Here is an 8,123-nt window from a genome sequence, read left to right as displayed (position 1 = left end):
GCCTGCCTCTGCCTCCCAAGTGCTGGGATTAAAGACGTGCGCCACCACCACCCGGCTATATTTTTTTTAAGTTAAACTTTTTTGTAAAAATTACAGATTCTCATGCAATTATTACAATTATAAGAAATAATATGGGCTGGTGAGATGGCTCAGCGGGTAAGAGCACAGACTGCTCTTCCGAAAGTTGCGAGTTCAAATCCGAGTAACCACATGATGGCTCACAACCACCCGCCATGAGATCTGACACCCTCTTCTGGTGTGTCTGAAGTCAGCTACAGTGTACTTATGTGTAATAATGAATACATCTTTAAAAAAAAGAAATAATATACATAACCCCATGTATACTTTCCTGTGTTTCCCCAGGGAGCGTCCTGGAAACAAGTACAACATTACAAGACACTGAAGTACAAACGTTTAAGGCATCTAACAGGTCATCAAGTGTCCCACCTACCCCCATCCCCCATCTTATTTTTTTGAGGCAGGGTTTTACCATATAACTCTGGCTAGCCCGGAATTTGCTAAAAGTAGGTCAGGCTAGCTTTGAATTCACCTGCCTCTGCCTCCTGAGTGCTGAGATAAAAGGTTTGTGCCACTCAGCTAGCATTTTCATTTTTACAAGCAAGCTCACCTACTAATTCACTGTTCTGACAATGATTTAGCAGTGATGGTCTGTGTGTGTGTGTGTGTGTGTGTGTGTTATGAGGAACAGCTAAACTCTGTGTTACAACTTTGGAACGTTTGGTCAATCCAGAGCTGTGATTATCATGTCAATTGCACCAGGAACAACAGAATTAATTATTGCAAACAATGTCAAAAGCAACTAAGGGAGAAACTATCCATCTGTTTCCAGAACTGGGAAGCAAATATCCTCAGAGAATATCTCTTCCATTTTCTGGATAGAATTATGGTTTCACCGAGGGATAACTTTTCCTGAAAGTGTGATTCCTTGTATTTTCTTACAGACCTTAGATACTCAGGCTTTTGAGATAGAACATGAATTAGAAATGTGCACAAAAGTCGTGCTGAGCTCATTCGGTGGAGTAGCTACTAACAAACAAACCGCCACCGTGTCTCTCTGAACCCTAATGAAGCTTACTGGGTCACAAAGAAAAAAGACATGAAAGTAGAAGGGGCTAATTGGAAAGAGGAAAGGAGACTAAATGGCATATGAGGAGGACAAGAGAGAGGAGGGTGACCAGGATGGAAGCACAGGATGTGCTTGTAAGGAAAGGTCGTAACGAATGCATCACTATGCATAACTAATATGTCCTAATAAAGTGTTTTGAAAGCTTGTGCATTTAAAGTATAATCAGTTTAGATCTTTATTCTTTTAAAAATTGGCTTATTTACTTTATATCCTAATTGCAGCCTCACTCTGTCCTTCCAGTCCTCCTCTCATCCCCCAAGATAAAATATTTTAATAGTATATAATAGAATTGGCAAGAAATTAATAAAGATCTTTTTTTTCCTACCAATGCCTGTTAAAGCAGAGAGAAAATGAAGCTGGGCATTGGTGGCACACTCCTTTAACCATCACCTGGGAGGCCGAGGCAGGTGGGCAGCCAAGGCTACATAGAGAAACCCTGTCTCAAAAAAACAAAACTAAAACACAAAATGTTTATTATGTAGTCAGGCTTGGTGCCAAGCAACCTTTACCAGTGAGCCATTTCAAGAGCCACTAATAATATTTTTAAAATGTTCATATTATGTTTAAAAATTTTTATTTTATGTGCTTTAGTGTTTTGTTTGCATGTTTGGGGGTATTGGATTCCCTAGAACTGGAGTTGCAGATAGTTAAAAGTTACCATGAGGTTGCTGGGAGTCAAACCCAGTTTCTCTGGAAGAACAGTCAGTGCTCTTAACTGCTGAGCCATCTCCTCAGCCCCTACTAAAACATTTTAAAAGTTAAAAAAAGAATAATTAAAATTTTTATTATGCCTTCTGGCACTCATTTGTCTTGACCAGATCACCAGACAACTTCCTGTATCATATTTGTGGTTTCTAACTTATACATTGTTTTTAGTATTGAAAGGTCCAAGTTGAGATTTGCCACAGCAATGCTGAGATTGATCCTAGCTAGCTGTAGAGGGTCAGTGTGAATGCCTCTCTCTTCTAGGAAAATGGTTATGTCTTTTGCTCTTTCCTTCTGATCGGGTGGGAAAGAACACATTTTCCCGATAGGTAACTGCTCAGAAGCTGCCAACCTGCTCCTGAAGGCACACAGGTAATAGCCCAGGTGCCCAGAACCACAGGTAATAGCCACTGAAGGCACACACAGGTGCCCAGAACCACAGGTAATAGCCACTGAAGGCACACACAGGTGCCCAGAACCACAGGTAATAGCCACAGGCCAGGTTTTGCTGGATGGCTTCCCCCTGCCATGATCCATGTTGCTTTTACAGTAGTTAGACATAGGTTGCAATGGGCCTAATGGCCCCTTTCTTCAAAGGCTACAGTTTTGCTAGAATGAGCATGCCTGCTTTATAATGCTTTGATCCTTCAAGGCAATCTTTGGCCTACTCACCACGATGAATTTTACTTCATGAGTCATTTACCAGAATCCATCTCTGCCACTGCCCTGTATGCCTGCTGTAACTTTGTATCTCAGACCTGGAAAATGACACTGGAGTGAATTCACAGAACCACTGATCTACAAGATAGATGTGGGCCATTTACCCTTAGGTTTCAGTGTTTCCCAGGTTATTGTGAAAGTTGTAAGTGACTATTTTTTTAATCATCATGGCATCAGAGGGAGCTTATCCAACTGTACTCTAGGATTATTCTAGGATTATTCCTTTCCCCATAACTCCCACTAGGGAAAGACTAGGTGATAAATGCTTTCTGTACTTTGAAAGGTCCATTCTCAAGAACATCCAAATCCTGTTTAAATAATGGGCTCTGTGTATAAGACCTGATCCATATCAAATTGAGTAGAGGATCATGACTTTCTGAACTCTGACATGAGTTTTCTACACTCAGTTGCTTCTGGCTGTAGACCATGAACGCCATCATCACCACTTATAGGAGCCCCACTCCTAAGAACAGCTAGGCATGCTTGCCACTGACATAAATCCTGTGGTTCAAGACCCCTGGGTTGCAAAGCCAGCCTTGTTTCTGGTTTCAGCAAGTGCACCTCACTTGCTTCTGACCATGAAATGTAACCTCTGGGGTTCTGTTAGATGGACTCCTGTCATCTCACTGGTATCCAGGGAGCCCCAGCTTCTTAGTAGCTCTCTTGCCCTCGCCTGAAGACACTTCAGAATATAGAACCCTCTCAAGGATGCTCTGGTCACATTAAGAGTGAATCATTTCAACCGGGTGTGGAGGTGCACACCTTTAATCCCAGCACTTAGGAGGCAGAGGCAGGCAGATATCTGAGTATCAAGCCAGCTTGGACTACAGAGTGAGTTCCAAGATAACCAGGGCTACCCAGAGAAACCCTGTCTCGAATACAAAAAAAAAAAAAAAAAAAAAAAAAAAAAAAAAAAAAAAAAAAAAAAAAGTAAAACTCAACAGATGAGTGGACGCTGCGTGAGGATGTGGAAAGAGCATCAAGGTTTCCTTCCACATTAGAGTGACACCAATTCCCTCTGTATCTAGCTAGGATCACATTGAGTGCCATCACCCATGGGCTGCCACTCACCAATTCCTGTACATGTGCCTCCTGTACTGAGGCGTTTATGGAGTAGCTGTATCTCCATTATTGTTTTCCACCCCACATGGTTGTGGTGGAAATGTTCTTTAACATAGGGGAAGATTTAGGGGTGGCCCCTCTGCTGAATGGTGGGAATGTTCTTTGGCATAGGGGAAGATTTAGGGGTGGCCCCCCTGCTGAAAGGCAGGGAAGGGGCACCTTCACATAATCTCCCTGCAGCCGAGAGCATGACCGTTCCATTAAGGAGGGGGCACCTTCTGATAATCTCCCTGCAGCTGAGGACATAACTGCTCCATGAACCCAAGATGTTTTGGAAGTAATTCAAGGCCACTGAGAGCTGTGCATGCAAGGATCAAAGAAACAGACCTCATGCACCTGAGCATGGGGAAAAATATTTACTGTAAGATAATGAAGACGTGGGCATGCTTTGCCATGAGAAAGTGCTAAGAGATTGTGCTACTTGATTGTTGTTAAATTCTATTTTTAGTCTTACTGTGTTTTACTATAAAAGATTTCTCGAATTAAAGTTTATTGCCATTGCCAGCAGAGCGGTGGTCCTCTCGTTTTCATTCAGTCGCCCTCTCTACTTCAGCCTCACCCTTGTCGGCTGGCTCCGACACATGGTGAGCTCCGAGACCACAGTAGGCTTCTGGGTCAGTGAGTCAGTGGGCGAGTGGGAGACAGATGCGCTATGTTGGCTCACTGGAGAAGTTAGTGGTTACTTCTGATCAGGAATAGCCCTCCCTCAAGCCTGTGGATATGGAAAATGGCAACTCAAGATAATAGATCTCAGTTTCTAAGTGATTCAGTAAGGCCTACATGGCCTTCACATGGAGAGGTCAACGAGAGGAACATCAAAAGCTTTCTTACAGGCTCTAAGTACACCTTAGATATGATCTAAACTTGCTTTCCTTTTGTGAGTTTGTAGTTATTTTTATAATCTAGCCAGCATAATTTTTTTAGTGTGTGTGTTTGTATATGTGTGTGTTCACATGCACATGTGTGTGATGTACATGAGGAAGCCAGAGATCAATATCGTGTATTTTCTTTCCTCATTCCCTGCCTTCCCTTTTGACACAGGATCTCACTGAACTGTGAGCGAATCAGTTTGATGCAGCTAGTCTAACCAGACTTACAGGCCAGGGATGATCCTCCTCCTCCTCCTCCTCCTCCTCCTCCTCCTTCTCCTCCTCCTCCTCCTCCTCCTCCTCCTCCTCAGTGCTAGAGTGGACATGTTATCCACCCCCCCCCTCGCAGTAGACGCTGGTGATTGAATGCAGGAAGCTTTATGTTCTGAACCATTATTATTTTTTCTTTTTCTTAATTATGACCCAACAAACAGCAGGATTTTCACTTTCCACATAAGCAATATACATTTCTGAAACACGGCTCTTTCAAAACTATGGAAAAATTAAGAAGACTTAGCTGTGGTTTTCAACACAAAATTTATGAAGGGGGCATAACGAGTTTGAAAGCATCTGATACACAGATGTGATAGGTAAATGGCTCGTGCCTTAATCCCAGCAGTTGGGAGGCAAAAGCAGGAGGATCAGGAGCTCAAGGTTACCTTTGGCTACTTAGCAAGTTCAAGTCCAGCCTGAGCTACATGAGACCCTGCGCCAATAAAACAAAACAAAACAAAACAAAAATCAGAGATTGGTTGATTTCATGATAATTTATCAGTTATACATGACTGCATTCAAACTGCCCTGCAAAACTCCCACAGCTTAGAGAAACCGTTTGCCTCATTGGTTGGTGTTTTGGCCTTGGCTCAGCTGTTCTGTTTCTGACTTAGCTTCATCTCAGCTGCGTTTAATGCCTGTATCTGCCACAGGTGGCAGGTCACTCGGGTGCTACTAGGGTGCCTGGGGGAGAATGATGAGTAAGAAAGGCAGGCTTCTCTGTCATCAAACTAGCCTAGGATCGTCCACTTTCTTGAACAGGGTCCCCAGAGACAGGAAGCTGGCCTATCCTCTTGAGGCATATGTTCTAAAATGGCAGGGCCACATTTGCTGCTTTGTACCAGCCCAAGAAGAGTCACAGGAACAGACTAAAGACATAAGTGGCCAGGGCTGGGGTTCCATACTGGGGTGAATGCTTAGCATGGTTAAGTCCAGCCACTAGCCCAGAAAGTAGAGTGTGCAGGCCAGGCAGAGCTGGGAAGTCGGGAGGAAGGAGGGGCAGGTGTAATCTGAACGGGAGGGGCTACAGAGTCTCACTAGAAAGAGATGCCCTCCTAAAAAAAAAAGCCAGGCACATTTATAGGTCCTCACTTTGCACTGGAGATTTGTGGATTCCTGATGCTTGCTGGATAGCTAGCCTAACCCAATCATTGAACACTAGACCAGTAAGAATGAGAGACTGTCTCAAAATAAGGTAGACACCACCTGAGGAACAACACCTGGGGCTGTCCTCTGGACTCCATATTCACATACACACCTGTGCTCAAAATGAGCACACGAAATAAGAGGACCGCTTACAAAGAGGCATGGATGCTTGCGACCATTTTCACGACCCCTTCCAAAACTATTTTTTTCTTTCTCTCACTTGGAACAACTTCAGTTTGTATCTTGTGTCTATGATTCAACCTTTTCCTAACTTTCCTATGTGCCCTTCTAATCACCAAGAGTCAACACCCTTTACAAAGCTATTTGGTAGCTGTCCACAGTCACTTTAGAAAACACCCAGGGAGCTTCCTCTTTAACATTACAGGCTTATTAAAATGTTTACCTAGGACTGACAAAGTGGCTTAGAGGGTAAAGGGGCTTTCTGTACAGGCCTGACAACCCCAGTTCAATCCCTAGGACTCGCAAAAGGAGAGAACTGACTCCTTAAACTCGTCACCTCTGTGACCTCCACACACATACTGTGACTGCTTTCCCTCATATACGTGACATATACACACATCAATAATTTGAACAGATTTACTTAACATAGATTTAAAGAAAAAAGATTTACGCCGGGTGGTGGTGGTGCATGCCTTTAATCCCAGCACTTGGGAGGCAGAGACAGATGGATTTCTGAGTTCGAGGCCAGCCTGGTCTACAGAGTGAGTTCCAGGACAGCCAGGGCTACACAGAGAAACCCCGTCTTGAAAAACCAAAAAAGAAAAAAAGATTTATTTACTTATTTTATGTATATGAGTACACTGTAGCTGTCTTCAGACACACCAGAAGAGGGCATCTGATCTCATTACAGATGGTTATGAACCACCATATGGTTGTTGGGAGTTGAACTCAGGACCTCTGGAAGACCACTCAGTGCTCTTAACCATTGAGCCATCTCTCCAGCCCCCAAAATGTAGATCTTTCCAGAAAGAAAAGACCAGAGGCACATTTGATGGAATTGTACATTTTTAAAATATGTTTTCACACACTAAGTCTATTAGTTTTGTAGTTCTCCTTCTCCCCCCTCCCCCATGAGATGATGAGAAAATACAAAATATCATCAGACAGCTCCAATTTATGAACACATCTCTGGTGTTATTTCATCTTTATTTCTGCTGGTGTGCTTCATATTTACTTTGTCCTCAAGAAAAATATTTTTTCCTACTATGGTCAGTGTTGGGGAAATAGTTTTGTCTTGTTTATTTTCTGAGACAGAGTCTGAGGATGTAGATGTTGGCCTCAAATTCATCCTTCTGCTGGAACTATGGGCAGGGACCTCCCACATACATATGTATACACACTTTCATTTCTTTATTGTAGTGTGTGAGTGCACACGCCATAGCCTTTGTGTAAAGATCAAATGATAACTGGGGAGTTTGTTCCCTTCTTCTGCCGAGTGGCTCTTGGAGACTGAACTTGGTCCTCAGGTTTACATGCTGAACCATCTTCTTAGCTCCCAGCTGAAAACAAGGCCTTTTCTCCACCCAGAAAACTTTACAAAGGTAAATCAGAAAGAAAAGAGCTTTAATAAGCCTTAAGTACGAATGTAACACACATCACAGGTGACACACTGGGAGACTGCGAAGACACATTCACCCTTCTGGGTTGCTGTACAAGCACAACCTATTACACAGATGTTCGCAAGGGGTACGAAAATTAGTCCTTAATTAGTTCTTCCAGTAAGAGAATTTGACAGCACCATTTATTTATCCTAAATTCACCTGATAGTTAGGTCACCACCTGCATCAGTTAATTGGCTTTCTTTTTGAAAGAGGTAGTTTTGCAATTGGGAGCCAAGATTTCCCAGAAGTCAGGCTCCTAATCATCCACAGAAACTGGGAGACAGGGACCTATAACAGTTCCTCAAATTACATATCTCTCTGTACATATGTAATGAAATATTTTATAATACAATGATATATATATATGACATTTAATAGAAAATAATAAATTCATATATAAGTATATAATCAGTTTATACATGCTGTATAATAAGATCTCAGAAATAATAAGATTTCAAAAGTCTGACTGATCTTACCAGAGAACTACCTAGGCAACTAAATTTGAGTAGACAGAATATT

This window comes from Mastomys coucha, unplaced genomic scaffold (genome assembly GCF_008632895.1).
Source record: "Mastomys coucha isolate ucsf_1 unplaced genomic scaffold, UCSF_Mcou_1 pScaffold23, whole genome shotgun sequence".
Lineage (NCBI taxonomy): Eukaryota > Metazoa > Chordata > Mammalia > Rodentia > Muridae > Mastomys > Mastomys coucha.
This window is presented reverse-complemented; position numbering follows the sequence as displayed.